Consider the following 16428-nt stretch of genomic DNA (forward strand, 5'->3'; position numbering starts at 1 on the left):
AAGTGTGGTCAGGAGTACTCAGTGCAGTCAGTAGTAATCACCTTCAAATGACCCAGTGCAAAAAAATCATGATCTAACACACTTTGATGCATTCGTTCGTTTCAATCACTCATTTTAATAATTGTGTCAGTTAAAAATGTATGGTCTGACACAGTCTATGATACATTAAGTCATTACAATCACTCATTGAAAAAATCCATTAAAGTAGTGATGGGCACCAGTGTGGAAATACTATAACAATATCAGTTGTGATCCTTGGTACATACATTGCAACTGAAGTTTTCTGTGAAGTCCGGACAACTGCTTGCGGATTGCCCATGGGCCAGATGTGTTCTGGTGGCATAAATCTATTTAACCAGTTTTAATACGATGGGAAGCCCTTCTATAGTTGATGTCCCGTCAGCAGAAAATGAAGTATGCTAAGCAGCCCGTTTTTCTTTTAGTGTTCATTTTTTTGTTAAGCAGCCTATGTCATGTATGCTTTTTTTTTTTTTACAGTTAACAGGAAGAATAAACCAATATCACGATATGCCTTGCTCATATCGACATCAGATATTGATATATAAAATTATCCATATTGGTGCCCACCACTACATTAAATAAAAAACATATTTATATTTAATTATTAAGGATATAGCTTAATTTCATCAGTGTGCTGTATAATTCAAACTTAAAACCTTAACTTCCTACACACAAGCACACAAACATCACAACTGCAATGTTTTTTTAAAAGGCAGAGGCTGCGGATCCGACTTTTCTGGACCCCGCTTCTCGGCGGTGCAAATAGGCCTACCCATGAGAACTTTTAAAAATTCCTACCACTTCTTTCTGAAAGGAACCACTCCCATTCGTCAGAAGCAGGTTCTTCATCCTCAAAAGTGTGTAAATTTAGCATATTAAGCTGACAGTCTGAGGGTTTTCTCTGAGCAGTTGACATTCCCCATTTAAACTCTCAACAGGCAATAGTTTTTGTACCTGAGCCTTATTTACATGATCTCTGTACCATTTTTTATTTTTACCTTGTCACAAACAATAGAATGTATAACTGTGTCACAGTCCCCTTTAAACTAAATCCATGTTGCAATGGCTCTACTTAACTTGTCATGATTCTGAGTTGCATAGAAAAGTAGAAGATTCAACATCCCTTTGACTATCTGGAGAGTCAACACAATCCTTGCTGTTATTTACAGAAACAAAACAGTTTGGGGTTTCTTGTGCTGTGTGACACATTCCTCACCATATTTACATTTCACTGCATTTCTCGCCCTCACTGTGTTTGATTGGTGTATACGTATCAATTATACTGACCAAAATTGTGTATGCAACATTTTCAAATATTTTACTGAGTTACAGTTCATAAGGAAATCTGTCAATTGAAATAAATTCATTAGGCCCCAATCTAAGAATTGCACTGGCAATTGCACACTCCCTCAAAACTTGAGACATCTGTGGCATTTGTGGTGGTTAATTTCTGCATTACCAAATGAGGAGAGAGACAAACTTCACACACCAGTCAGAGTTATACTTAAACTCCATCTTTAATAATAAGAGTTTTGCAATAGCGCTGACTTTCAATGATGCGCCATTTCTAATGAACCGTTGAAAGTGACAGCACAAAAGTACAAAGATCTTTTATAGCCAAGATACACCCCTCTCAACCTACTTGATGAACCACAGATATTAGGAACACTTCACAAATCAAATTGATTTGTCACATACACATGGTTAGCAGATGTTAATGCGAGTGTAGCGAAATGCTTGTGCTTCTAGTTCCGACAATGCAGTAATAACCAACGAGTAATCTAACCTAACAATTCCAAAACTACTACCTTATACACACAAGTGTAAAGGGATAAAGAATATGTACATAAAGATATGAATGAGTGATGGTACAGAACGGCATAGGCAAGATGCAGTAGATGGTATCGAGTACAGTATATACATATGAGATGAGTAATGTAGGGTATGTAAACAAAGTGGCATAGTTTAAAGTGGCTAGAGATACATGTATTACATAAAGATGCAGTAGATGATATAGAGTACAGTATATACATATACATATGAGATGAATAATGTAGGGTATGTAAACATTATATTAGGTAGCATTGTTTAAAGTGGCTAGTGATATATTTTCCATCAATTCAATTCAATTCCCATATTAAAGTGGCTGGTGTTGAGTCAGTGTGTTGGCAGCAGCCACTCAATGTTAGTGATGGCTGTTTAACAGTCTGATGGCCTTGAGATAGAAGCTGTTTAACAGTCTCTCGGTCCCTGCTTTGATGCACCTGTGCTGACCTCGCCTTCTGGATGATAGCGGGGTGAACGTCGGGTGGTGTAGGTGTCCTGGAGGGCAGGTAGTTTGCCCCCGATGATGCGTTGTGCAGACCTCACTACCCTCTGGAGAGCCTTACGGTTGTGGGCGGAGCAGTTGCCGTACCAGGCCCGACAGGATGCTCTCGATTGTGCATCTGTAGAAGTTTGTGAGTGCATCATGAATTTCTTCAGCCTCCTGAGGTTGAAGAGGCGCTACTGCACCTTCTTCACAATGCTGTCTGTGTGGGTGGACCAATTCAGTTTGTCCATGATGTGTACGCCGAGGAACTTAAAACTTACTACCCTCTCCGCTACGGTCCCATCGATGTGGATAGGGGGGTGCTCCCTCTGCTGTTTCCTGAAGTCCACAATCATCTCCTTAGTTTTGTTGACGTTGAGTGTGAGGTTATTTTCCTGACACCACACTCCGAGGGCCCTCACCTCCTCCCTGTAGGCCGTCTCGTCGATGTTGGTAATCAAGCCTACCACTGTTGTGTCGTCCGCAAACTTGATGATTGAGTTGGAGGCGTGCATGGCCACGCAGTCGTGGGTGAACAGGGAGTACAGGAGAGGGCTCAGAACGCACCCTTGTGGGGCCCCAGTGTTGAGGATCAGCGGGGTGGAGATGTTGTTACCTACCCTCACCACCTGGGGGGCGGCCCGTCAGGAAGTCCAGTACCCAGTTTCACAGGGCGGGGTCGAGACCCAGGGTCTCGAGCTTGATGATGAGTTTGGAGGGTACTATGGTGTTAAATGCTGAGCTGTAATCGATGAACAGCATTCTCACATAGGTATTCCTCTTGTCCAGATGGGTTAGGGCAGTGTTCAGTGTGGTTGAGATTAAATCGTCTGTGGACCTATTTGGGCATTAAGCAAATTGGAGTGGGTCTAGGGTGTCAGGTAGGGTGGAGGTGATATGGTCCTTGACTAGTCTCTCAAAGCACTTCATGATGACGGAAGTGAGTGCTACGGGGCGGTAGTCGTTTAGCTCAGTTACCTTAGCTTTCTTGGGAACAGGAACAATGGTGGCCCTCTTGAAGCATTTGGGAACAGCAGACTGGGATAAGGATTGATTGAATATGTCCGTAAACACACCAGCCAGCTGGTCTGCGCATGCTCTGAGGGCACGGCTGGGGATGCCGTCTGGGCCTGCAGCCAAGCAAGGGTTAACACGTTTAAATGTTTTACTCACATCGGCTGCAGTGAAGAAGAGTCCGCATGTTTTAGTTGCGGGCCGTGTCAGTGGCACTGTATTGTCCTCAAAGCGGGCATAAAAGTTATTTAGTCTGTCTGGGAGCAAGACATCCTGGTCCGTGACGGGGCTGGTTTTGTTTTTGTAATCCGTGATTGACTGTAGACCCTGCCACATACCTCTTGTGTCTGAGCCATTGAATTGCGACTCTACTTTGTCTCTATACTGACGCTTAGCATGTTTGTTTGCCTTGCGGAGGGAATAGCTACACTGTTTGTATTCGGTCATGTTTCCGGTCACCATGTCCTGGTTAAAAGCAGTGGTTCACGCTTTCAGTTTCATGCGAATGCTGCCATCAATCCACGGTTTCTGGTTTGGGAATGTTTTAATTGTTGCTATGGGAACGACATCTTCAATGCACTTCCTAATGAACTCGCTCACCGAATCAGCGTATTCGTCAATGTTGTTGTTGGACGCAGTGCGGAACATATCCCAGTCCAGGTGATGGAAGCAGTCTTGGAGCGTGGAATCAGATTGGTCAGACCAGCGTTGGAACAGACCTAAACGCGGGAGCTTCTTGTTTTAGCTTCTGTCTGTAGGCAGGGAGCAACAAAATTGAGTCGTGGTCAGCTTTTCCGAAAGGAGGGCAGGGGAGGGCCTTATATGCGTCGCAGAAGTTAGAATAGCAATGAGCCAAGGTTTTACCAGCCCTGGTTGCGCAATCGATATGCTGATACAATTTAGGGAGTCTTGTTTTCAGATTAGCCTTGTTAAAATCCCCAGCTACAATGAATGCAGACTCAGGATATGTGGTTTCCAGTTTACATAGAGTCAAAGAAAGTTCGTTCAGAGCCATCGATGTGTCTGCTTGGGGGGGAATACATACGGCTGTGATTATAATCGAAGAGAATTCCCTTGGTAGATAATGCGGTCAACATTTGATTGTGAGGAATTCTAAATCAGGTGAACAGAAGGACTTGAGTTCCTGTATGTTATTGTGACCACACCACGTCTCGTTAAGCATAAGGCATACACCCCCGCCCCTCTTCTTACCAGAAAGATGTTTGTTTCTGTCGGCGCGATGCGTGAAGAAACCAGCTGGCTGCACCGATTCCGTTAGCGTCTCTCGAGTGAGCCATGTTTCCGTGAAGCAAAGAACGTTACAGTCTCTGATGTCCCTCTGGAATGCTACCCTTGCTTATAATTGAGAAAGGAGTATGCCGTAGCCAGATAGCATTCACTATAAATTATCGTTCAGTTTGGTTCCTAAAACAAGGTTCTAATCTCGTTCAAGGTACTTCATAGCACAGATATATTACCTCATCCAATGGCATAACTCAATTGTCAACTCTAGATACTCCCATCTCAAGTAAAATCCCTTCTTGACCCATCTCCTGGACAAGCTCACTGAGGGGAGTGAGCCTCTAGGTCATACACTCTCCCAGGATAAGTGCAACACCAGAGAGGACATACAATGGTTCCAGACACTGCCATACACCTCCCCCCAATGCCAAAGGAGGGAGTGACTTGCGCAAGTAATTTGCTCGCCATTAATCACGTCATCCCTTCACATGGTTTAACAGATACATTCACATATGAAGACAATGTTCCATCCTGTCCTCTTCCCTTTCTGATATTCTGCATAGCACCAGAGACATGTGAAAGACAAGCCTGACCTCTCCCCTCTCTGGGCCCCAAGTGACTGAGCCCCAGTTGAGGGAAGAAGTACAACTGCCAACACCAGAGTCCAAAGGGATACATTCTAATAACAAGTATATCACATAAACATATTATGCAGATAAGACATCTTAAATTATCTATGTTACCCAACTAATTATGATTCATCCACCACACAATGCGCTGTGTGACAAAACTGCACATTTTAGTGGCATTTTATTGTCCCCAGAACAAGGTGAACCTGTGTAATGATCATGCTCTTTAATCAGCATCTTGATATGCCACACCTATCAGGTGGATGGATTATGCTCATGACAGGTTGCCACAACGCCTTCTTTCCACCATAAGATTTGTCATACTGGAAGCAGAAGAGTTTATCTTTGGCTTTGCTATGAACAAACAGTATGTGCAATCTCAGCTTTGTTTTGTCAGTGGTTTAGTGGTTAGAGCATTGGGCCAGTAACCAAAAGGTTGCTAGATCAAATCCCCAAACTGACAAGGTAAAAATCTGTCGTTTTGCTCTTGAACAAGGGAGTTAACCTACTGTTCCCCGGTTTGCCGTCATTGTAAATAAGAATTTGTTCTTAACTGACATGCCGAGTTAAATTAGAAAATAAAATACCAGCTGATCTAATTCTATTTTTGGGGGGTCTGCGAACATCCTTCTGCACAGAGCAGAGAAGAATGGGTTGGGGGTGAGTTCTTGTGCACTTAGTGTTATTAGGAACATTCATTTCTGAGTGGGATCTCATGTGAACTTTCATGCTGCTAGATTTTGGCAAACGTTTTTTGCAAATGCGGCATACTTTTTACTATTTGTGTGTTTTGGTCTGGCTAGGTTGCTAAATGGGTTGTAAGATGGGTCCTGTGGTGTACTGGTGGCCTCGAGGAGTTCCACTGGACAGCTCGGTGTCCTCTCCTTCAAGTTTCTGGACTGTTTCGCTGGACATCTGAGTCCATGTCATCACTAGTTGGCGATCTGCTATGCAATTGTTTGAAGACACATTTAAGACTGTGTTTCTCCAAGCTTTGTGGGTCCTTGTATCTCTTATCACACATTAGACAATGACTGGGGCGCTCTTCTGAGGTTATGTGATTTGGGGGAATCTTATTGTGAGTGACAGCTCCTGCTCAACGGGTGTTGATGGAGGACAAACTCTGAGGTTTGCTGATGACGGGAGATTGTGAGATTTCTGCTTCTCTGGTTTGCCCTGGATGACTCGTCTTTTCCCCCTGCATATGGTTGTTGCTGTGTACTACCAGATAGCTCTGGGTCTTTCTGTCCCATAGCTGAAGGACTAATGTTCTCTCCAGAGGGAACCTCCCCTGGTTGCCCTTTCTCAATCAGTCAAGCCTCTTTGTGTACCATTATGGTGTTTAAGTACATTCTGTAAGTTTTTGTACAATTACTAGAATGGTAGGGGTGATCCTGGGAATGGGTCTTCAAGTGCCTTGACATGTCTGAAGCACTTGTTCGAAATTTCAGGTCCTTCATCTTTGCCTTCAAGCTGCTTGGGTATTTCACCTTTAGGTTTTGACACAACTACTTAACACACATTTTGCTGATGTCTCGTCTGATCAAAATGGCACTGGGAGCGCTTCCTACACCGAAATGGACGCTCCCTTGTGTAGGTTTTCTGGTGCCATCTCATGTCTGCACCTCGACTAAAAGTCTTCCACAGATTGGGAATTTCATGAATGTATAATCTTCAGGAAATTGAGTTTTGGTTTGTTTCTGTTCTTGTGCAAGAAATGTCTCCATCTTCAGCCCTCTTTCTTCTTAATGGTCTTAGGCAATAATATCAGGTTAGTAGTGTCAACCATTTGTAGATCCACTGAGGGTTGGTAAAGCATATGATCACATTAGACATGATGTTGAATATGCTAAGAATTTGTTCTCTGACTTCCACTGGCTTTATATGCCTGTATTTTAGGCTTTCTGAAAGATCTTTTTGACACTTAAATCTTCATAAGTCTGCGCCACCCCATCTGCCCCGATAACCATCACTGTTTCGTACCTGGAGTCCACCTCTTCAACAATATCTTCTGTCTCATCTTTTACTGGTCCAATCCCCACAACCTTCTCGTCTTCATTACCAGCATGAACCTCCATGTCGTCATGGTCCACAGGGTCAGCAAACTCTATAGATAGTTTGTTGTTTCTCTCACATTCCACCCTCTCTTCTCTTTCTACTACATTCATACTTGCCCCCGGTTCTATCTCTGTGTACTCTGTCAGTGTTGCAGTGTCCACATCCAACTCGTTGGTGAATGTATCCATGAAGACATTCAAGGATGATACAGGTGTTTCTGATTCTGTTTGTTCTGTTGCAATCACCCTTTCTACAGGAGGGAGACAGAGAGCTGAGAAAATGCAGTCCCCAACATTGGAAGACAGAGTATGTAGAAAAGGAAGATGATTAATGAAAGACAATGGTTAAATAGAGAATAAATGTCAATGTCCCCTACATCTACCCTGAACATAAATATAAAGGCAACATGCAACAATGTCAAAGATTTTACTGAGTTACAGTTCATACAAGGAAAATCAGTCAATTGAAATTCGTTAGGCCCTAATCTATGGATATCACATGACTGGGAATACAGATATGCATCTGTTGGTCACATATACCTTAAAAAAAGGTAGGTGCTTGGATCAGAAAACCAGTCCACTTCTGGTGTGACCACCATTTGCCTCATGCAGCGTGACACGTCTCCTTCGCATAGAGTTGGTCAGGCTGTTAATTGTGGCCTGTGAAATGTTGTCCCACTCTTCTTCAGTGACTGTGTGAAGTTGGTGGATATTGGCAGGAACTGGAACACACTGTTGTACCCGTCTATCCAAAGAATCCCAAACATGCTTAAATGGGTGACATGTCTGGTGAGTATGTAGGCCATGGAAGAACTGTGACATTTTCAGCTTCCAGGAATGTGTACAGATCCTTGCGACATGAAGCTGTACATTTGCCCACTGCAGTCGGTTACGATGCCAAACTGCAGAAAGTGAGACTGTTTCTGACAATTTGTGCAGAAAATCTTCGGTTGTGCAAGCCCACAGTTTCATCAGCTGTTCGGATGTCTGGTCTCAGACGATCCCACAGGTGAAGTAGCCTGGGCTGGGTTGATTATTCGTGGTCTGCGGTTGTAATGTCGGTTGGATGTACTGCCAAATTCTCTAAAACGACGTTGGAGGTGGCTTATGGTAGAGAAATAAACATTCAATTCTCTGTTAAAAGTTCTGGTGGACATTCCATTCCGGACATTCCATTCCGGGGTTACGGTATGCACATTGGCTATCTAGCTAGCTTTGTTTGACCCAGATTGGTGCTTATTTGACAAAGTAACAGTCAATCAAGTGAAGACCACTCGCATCATGGGAGCGGCATGAAGGTGTCGCTCTTTCACCAAATTTGGTGTCCTATAGGATATACTACACTCCTAATTATATAGTGAAGTCTGGTTACGTTCTAGGATCTCTGAGGAATAAGTACGAATGTGATTTGACTGGTTAAAACAACATTTATGGTTAGATTTTCACAGATTCCTTTCTTTGTATATTGAACGAATGGAAATACAAAATCGATCGTGCATGCAATATGGAACTTTTTAGGATATGAAAAATGTGTTTATCTAACAAAACGACTCTTCATGTTATCTCTGGGACCCTTTGGAAAAGGAGTCAGAGCAAGATTTCAGAATTTAAGTAGACATTTCACCTTCAGAGGTGAATTTATCAAACCTTCGCAGTGAAAAAGTGTTTTGTTGTTAGAAGCTCTCCTCAAACAATAGCATGGCATTTTTTCACAGTAATAGCTACTGTACATTGGACAGTGCAGTTATATTAACAAGAATTTAAGCTTTCGGCCAATATAAGACACTTATATATACCGACATTTTTTGTTTCTCTAAAATCTGCGATCGTGACACATGGAGCTGCATAATTTATGTGTCCCGTTGATGGGACGCCTATCCCTAATTTGTTGTTCTCATTCTCAGACTGGAAACTTTGTTTGCTTAATTTACAACCTGCTACACATCTAAGAAACAAGTTGTGGTTTATTTTATAACCATTACGAGTTTTGTAAATGTTTTCATTGTCCTTTGTTTATAGTGCTCCAGATGAGGAATGAACATGTGTCTGGTTTCTCTTTCCTGATAACTTTGAGCACCCACAGTAGTAGGCTCAGTCAGCTCAGTTTCTTAGTATTTTTTTAAACATCCATGGCGAATGACAGTTCTGGATTATTTGAAACATCCACACAAAACAGTAAAGATGCATTGATAATAACCAATGATAGGTGGAGACATCAACCATTTATGAAAATGTTGCTTCCAAAAAAGCTGAAGAAGGTTGTCTCCCACAATGCTTTGGTTCCGACTTTAAGTTGCAGTTGATGGCGGCAACTGCAGAAATTTCCAGTCGACTGCAATCGAAAAGGCATGACCTTTTGATCATGGTTGTTGTAAAGGTCATGCAGTAGATGTAATCGGAAAAAGGTGTATACCCATAATGCAACACACTTCAAAAGGCGGTGACTAACCTTGGTCAACTTGACTAACCTTGGTCAATCTGCTGGAACACGCACAATGTGTTTGTTGTATCTATCCATATTTGGGACAAACTTCTGGTTGTTTTTACTGACTATGAACAACTCTACAAACTACCTGACAGTTGTAGAGTAGACATCGTAACCCTTTCACACAAGTATAATGACAGGACTGACCTAAAATACTGGAGTCCGATTACCCTTTTAAATTTAGACTGTGAACTTATTACTAAGGTTTTAACACTCAGAACGTCTTCTGTTTTAGGGGAGGTGATCCACCCTGACCAAACCTGTGCCATTCCAGGAAGGAAGATCACGGACAGTCTGATACTGATCGGAGATTAAATCTGTTATGCGAGAGACAGAAACATGTGGCTTGTAGTCCTAAATTCAGATTTTGAAAAACCTTTTGATCGGGTCTCACACCAGTACCTCCCCGGTCAACAACAAGACCCAGGCCCTCGCACAGTTCTGGCTGGGATCTTACCTCAGGACCCTGAGGCTGACCCCAGTCGACCTGCGAGCCCCAGTCTCCTTCCTGCTCCCCACACACTACGTCCAGCTCCAAAAGTTTTTAAGACATTTTAAACTGGAAAAAAAAGGCAGTCACGGTTTTAACTAAACACCGCTCTCTTCTCTCTCTTGTGCAGGAGCGGGAACCAGTGTGTCCAGTGCGCGTGCTTGCTACAAGCGAGCCCACAATGGTTTGGCGCAACGTGGCCTATCCTGCTCTGTTGAACCGGCACCGGGACCTGTCCTGGATGGTCGCCTATGTGATCCTCCCGGTCAGGGCCGTTATGCACACCCGGGGCATGGTGAGGACATCCGCGTGCCCCCATCAAGGCTGCGGCCAAGATGAGTCGGTGAGGCACTTGCTCTGGGAGTGCAGAGCAGCTAGGGACCTGTGGAAGGAAGCAGGCCCCCTGATTTCCCCGTGTCTGCCAGCTTGTGCTGTATGGTGTGGGCCGAAGGCCTATTCCACTGAAGGCCTTCACTAAGCTCTGGCCCACCCTCACGTGTCTGAAGGATGCACTGTGGTCCTCCTCTAGGCCCCGAAGGACAGGACGGTAATTGATTTTTTATTTATTTTACCTTTATTAAACTAGAAAAGTCAGTTAAGAACAAATTCTTATTTTCAATGACGGCCTAGGAACACTGGGTTAACTGCCTTGTTCAGGGGCAGAACGACAGATTTTTACCTTGTCAGCTCAGGGATTTGATCTTGCAACCTTTTGGTTACAAGTCCACTAGGCTACCTGCAACCCCAGAATCCAGAAGAGCAAGAGGAGGTGAGTTTGATAAGGACCCACCCCGTTCCTGTACACAAAGGACGAAGACAGCTTTTTGAACAAAGTGACTTTTTAACATGTTTTCGTGTCTTAAAAATGTTACCTTTGTTAAATAGTTTGTACACATTTTAAATGGCCTTTACAGATTGGATGTTTTACAAGAAAAATTACTTTTATTCATGGTTGCTTCTATTTGTTTTTAACAACATGTAATTTTTAACAAATTTAAATGTAATATTCAAATGCTGTTTTTTTATGCTTTTATGCCGTTTTCATGTGTAAAAATGATGTACAAAAATATGAGCTGTTTTTAAAGGAAATGCAACAATAAAACTTTTCCAAAAGAAAAGAAAAAAATCTATCCATATTTATATATTTTTTAATTAGACAACATAAAATCACACCAAATCATGTTTATTTTTTAATTGTACCTTATGAGACCCTCTGGCCTGTTCTCATACATAAGTTTGATGTTTCAAGTGTAAATAAAAAGCCTTGAATGAGTGTGATTGAAACGTCTTTTTTAATAATCATGCTTAAAGTAGCTTATTTGCATATTTATTGTTTGTAATGTGACCACTGTCTCTGTTAGGCTTATTACAAGGATATATAGAGTGCCTCTGCGAAGTATTCACACCTGTATTTGGGGAGTTTCTCCCATTCTTCTCTGTAGATCCTTTCAAGCTTTGTCAGGTTGGATGGGGAGCGTTGCTGCAGAGCTATTTTTAGGTCTCTCCAGAGATGTTCAATCGGGTTCAAATCCGGGCTCTGGCTGGGCCACTCAAGGACATTCAGAGACTTGTCCCGAAGCCAGTTCTGCATTGTCTTGGCTGTGTGCTTAGTGTCGTTGTCCTGTTAGAAGGTGAACCTTCACCCCAGTCTGAAGTCCTGAGCACTCTGAAGCAGGTTTTCATCAAGGATGTCTCTGTACTTTGCTCCATTCATCTTTGCCTCAATCCTGACTAGTCTCCTAGTCCCTGCCGCTGAAAAACATCCCCACAGCGTGATGTTGCCACCATCATGCTTAACCGTAGGGATGGTGCCAGGTTTCTTCCAGACGTGGCGCTTGGCATTCAGCCCAAAGAGTTCAATCTTGGTTTCATCAGACCAGAGAATCTTGTTTCTCATGGTCGGAGAGGCTTTAGGTGCCTTTTGGCAAACTCCAAACATGCTGTCATGTGCATTTTACTGAGGAGTGGCTTCTGCCAGACAGAGCTGCTGCCAGACAGAAACCACTCCTCAGTAAAAGGTATGTGACAGCCCACTACCATAAAGGCCTGGTTGGTGAAATGATGCAGAGATGGTTGTCATTCTGGAAGGTTCTCCCATCTCCAAAGGAGGAGCTCTGTCAGAGTGACCATCTGGTCTTGGTCACCTCCCTGACCAAGGCCATTCTCTCCCGATTGCTCAGTTTGGTCAGGTGGACAGCTCTAGGAAGAGTCTCTGTGTTTCCAAACTTCTTCCATTTAAGAATGATGGAGGCCACTGTGTTCTTGGGGACCTTCAATGCTGCAGACATTTTTTGGTACCCTTCCCTAGATCTGTGCCTTAACACAATCGTGTCTCGGAGCTCTACGGACAATTCCTTTGACCTCATGGCTTGGTTTTGCTCTGGCATGCACTGTCAACTGTGATACCTTATATAGACAGGTGTGTGCCTTTCTAAATCATGTCCAATCAATTGAATTTACCACAGGTAGACTCCAAACAAGTTGTAGAAACATCTAAAGGATGATCAATGGAAAAATGATGCACCTGCACTCAATTTTGAGTCTCATAGCAAACAGTCTGAATACAGTGCCTTGCGAAAGTATTCGGCCCCTTGAACTTTGCGACCTTTTGCCAGATTTCAGGCTTCAAACATAAAGATATAAAACTGTATTATTTTGTGAAGAATCATCAACAAGTGGGACACAATCGTGAAGTGGAACGACATTTATTGGATATTTCAAACTTTTTTAACAAATCAAAAACTGAAAAATTGGGCGTGCAAAATTATTCAGCCCCTTTACTTTCAGTGCAGCAAACTCTCTCCAGAAGTTCAGTGAGGATCTCTGAATGATCCAATGTTGACCTAAATGACTAATGATGATAAATACAATCCACCTGGGTGTAATCAAGTCTCTGCATAAATGCACCTGCACTGTGATAGTCTCAGAGGTCCGTTAAAAGCGCAGAGTATCATGAAGAACAAGGAACACACCAGGCAGGTCCGAGATACTGTTGTGAAGAAGTTTAAAGCCGGATTTGGATACAAAAAGATTTCCCAAGCTTTAAACATCCCAAGGAGCACTGTGCAAGCGATAATATTGAAATGGAAGGAGTATCAGACCACTGCAAATCTACCAAGACCTGGCCGTCCCTCTAAACTTTCAGCTCATACAAGGAGAAGACTGATCTTCTCTAGGGAGTTTTTCCTAGCCACCGTGCTTCTACACCTGCATTGCTTGCTGTTTGGGGTTTTAGGCTGGGTTTCTGTACAGCACTTTGAGATATCAGCTGATGTACGAAGGGCTATATAAATACATTTGATTTGATTTTGATTTGATCAGAGATGCAGCCAAGAGGCCCATGATCACTCTGGATGAACTGCAGAGATCTACAGCTGAGGTGGGAGACTCTGTCCATAGGACAACAATCAGACGTATATTGCACAAATCTGGCCTTTATGGAAGAGTGGCAAGAAGAAAGCCATTTCTTAAAGATATCCATAAAAAGTGTTGTTTAAAGTTTGCCACAAGCCACCTGGGAGACACACCAAACATGTGGAAGAAGGTGCTCTGGTCAGATGAAACCAAAATTGAACTTTTTGGCAACAATGCAAAACGTTATGTTTGGCGTAAAAGCAACACAGCTCATCACCCTGAACACACCATCCCCACTGTCAAACATGGTGGTGGCAGCATCATGGTTTGGGCCTGCTTTTCTTCAGCAGGGACAGGGAAGATGGTTAAAATTGATGGGAAGATGGATGGAGCCAAATACAGGACCATTCTGGAAGAAAACCTGATGGAGTCTGCAAAAGACCTGAGACTGGGACGGAGATTTGTCTTCCAACAAGACAATGATCCAAAACATAAAGCAAAATCTACAATGGAATGGTTCAAAAATAAACATATCCAGGTGTTAGAATGGCCAAGTCAAAGTCCAGACCTGAATCCAATCGAGAATCTGTGGAAATAACTGAAAACTGCTGTTCACAAATGCTCTCCATCCAACCTCACTGAGCTCGAGCTGTTTTGCAAGGAGGAATGGGAAAAATGTCAGTCTCTCGATGTGCAAAACTGATAGAGACATACCCCAAGCGACTTACAGCTGTAATCGCAGCAAAAGGTGGCGCTACAAAGTATAAACTTAAGGGGGCTGAATAATTTTGCACGCCCAATTTTTCAGTTTTTGATTTGTTAAAAAAGTTTGAAATATCCAATAAATGTCGTTCCACTTCATGATTGTGTCCCACTTGTTGTTGATTCTTCACAAAAAAATACAGTTTTATATCTTTATGTTTGAAGCCTGAAATGTGGCAAAAGGTCGCAAAATTCAAGGGGGCCGAATACTTTCGCAAGGCACTGTACTTATGTAAATAAGGTATTTCTGGTTTTGAATTTTAATACATTGTCAAGCACTTCTAAAAACCTGTTTTTACTTTGTCATTATGGGGTACTTTGTGTAGATTCCTGATAAAAAAATGTTTAATCCATTTTAGAATAAGGCTGTAATGTAACAAAATGTGTAAAAAGGGAAGGGGTCTGAATACTTTCTGAAGTCACTGTAAATTGGCTGGAATAGACTCAATAAAATAATCTGCAATGGTTTCCCTAAAAATAAACGAACACACCGCGCAGCTCCGGACTCTGTGCTGGCTCTTGCTTAGTGGTTACGCTGATGAACTACATCAATTCGATTTTAGCTCAATGGGAACGACACAGAAAAGAAGAGCATCAAGACTTCCTGACATTTAATCCTAGTAAAACATTCCCTGTTTTAGGTCAGTTAGGGTCACCACTTTATTTTAAGAATGTGAAATGTCAGAATAATAGTAGAGAAAATGATTTATTTCAGCTTTTATTTCTTTCATCACATTTCCAGTGGGTTAGAAGTTTACATACACTCAATTAGTATTTGGTAGCATTGCCTTTAAATTGTTTAACTTGGGTCAAACGTGTCAGGTAGCCTTCCACAAGCATCCCACAATAAGTTGGGTGAATTTTGGCCCATTCCTCCTGACAGAGCCGGTGTAACGGAGTCAGGTTTGTATGCCTCCTTGCTCGCTCATGCTTTTTCAGTTCTGCCCACAAATTCTCTATGGGATTGAGACTGGAAGTATGCTTGGGGTCATTGTCCATTTGGAAGACTAATTTGCAACCAAGCTTTAACTTCCTGATTGATGTATTGAGATGTTGCTTCAGTATATCCACATTATATTCCTGCCCCATCTATTTTGTGATGTCCCAGTCCCTCCTGCAGCAAAGCACCCCCACAACATGATGCTGCAACCCCCGTGCTTCACGGTTGGGATGGTGTTCTTCGGCTTGCAAGCATCCCCCTTTTTCCTCCAAACATAACAATGGTCATTATGGCCAAAGAGTTCTACATCTGTTTCATCAGACCAGAGGACATTTTCCCAAAAGGTACTATCTTTGTCCCCATGTGCAGTTGTAAACTGTAGTCTGGGTTTTTTTATGGCGGTTTTTAAGCAGTGGCTTCTTCTTTGCTGAGCGGCCTTTCAGGTTATGTCGATATAGGACTCGTTTTTACTGTGGATATAGATATGTTTGTACCTGTTTCCTCCAGCACCTTCACAAGGTCATTTGCTGTTGTTCTGGGATTGATCTGCATCTCTAGGAGATAGAACGTGTCTCTTTCCTGAGCGGTATGACGGCTGCGTGGTCCCATGGTGTTTATACTTGCATGCTATTGTTTATACAGATGAACGTGGTACCTTCAGGCGTTTGGAAATTGCTCCCAAGGATGAACCAGACTTGCGGAGGTCTACAATTTATTTTCTGAGGTCTTGGCTGATTTCTTTGACTTTCCCATGATGTCAAGCAAAAAGGCACTGAGTTTGAAGGTAGGCTTTGAAATACATCCACAAGTACACCTTCAATTGACTAAATTGATGTCAATTAGCCTATCAGAAGCTTGTAAAGCCATTACATAATTTTCTGAAATTTTCCAAGCTGTTTAAAGGCACAGTCAACTTAGTGTATGTAAACTTCTGACCCACTGGAATTGTGATACAGTGAATTACAAGTGAAACAATCTGTCTGTAAACAATTGCTGGAAAAATTACTTGTGTCATGCAGAGTAGATGTCCTAACCGACTTGCCAAAACTATAGTTTGTTAACAAGAAATTTGTGGAGTCACTTTAATAACTCTACCTACATGTACATATTATCCCGGTACCCC

At 42.5% G+C, this 16428-nt stretch overlaps 1 pseudogene; it reads right to left on the minus strand.

Moving 5' to 3' along the window:
- Positions 1 to 6591: 6591 nt before the first annotated feature.
- Positions 6592 to 7592, minus strand: LOC149972583 (uncharacterized; annotated as a pseudogene).
- Between the last annotated feature and the right edge of the window lie 8836 nt (positions 7593 to 16428).

The sequence above is a fragment of the Oncorhynchus mykiss genome, chromosome 23, assembly GCF_057628025.1.
Source record: "Oncorhynchus mykiss isolate SJ-2025 chromosome 23, ASM5762802v1, whole genome shotgun sequence".
Classification (NCBI taxonomy): domain Eukaryota; kingdom Metazoa; phylum Chordata; class Actinopteri; order Salmoniformes; family Salmonidae; genus Oncorhynchus; species Oncorhynchus mykiss.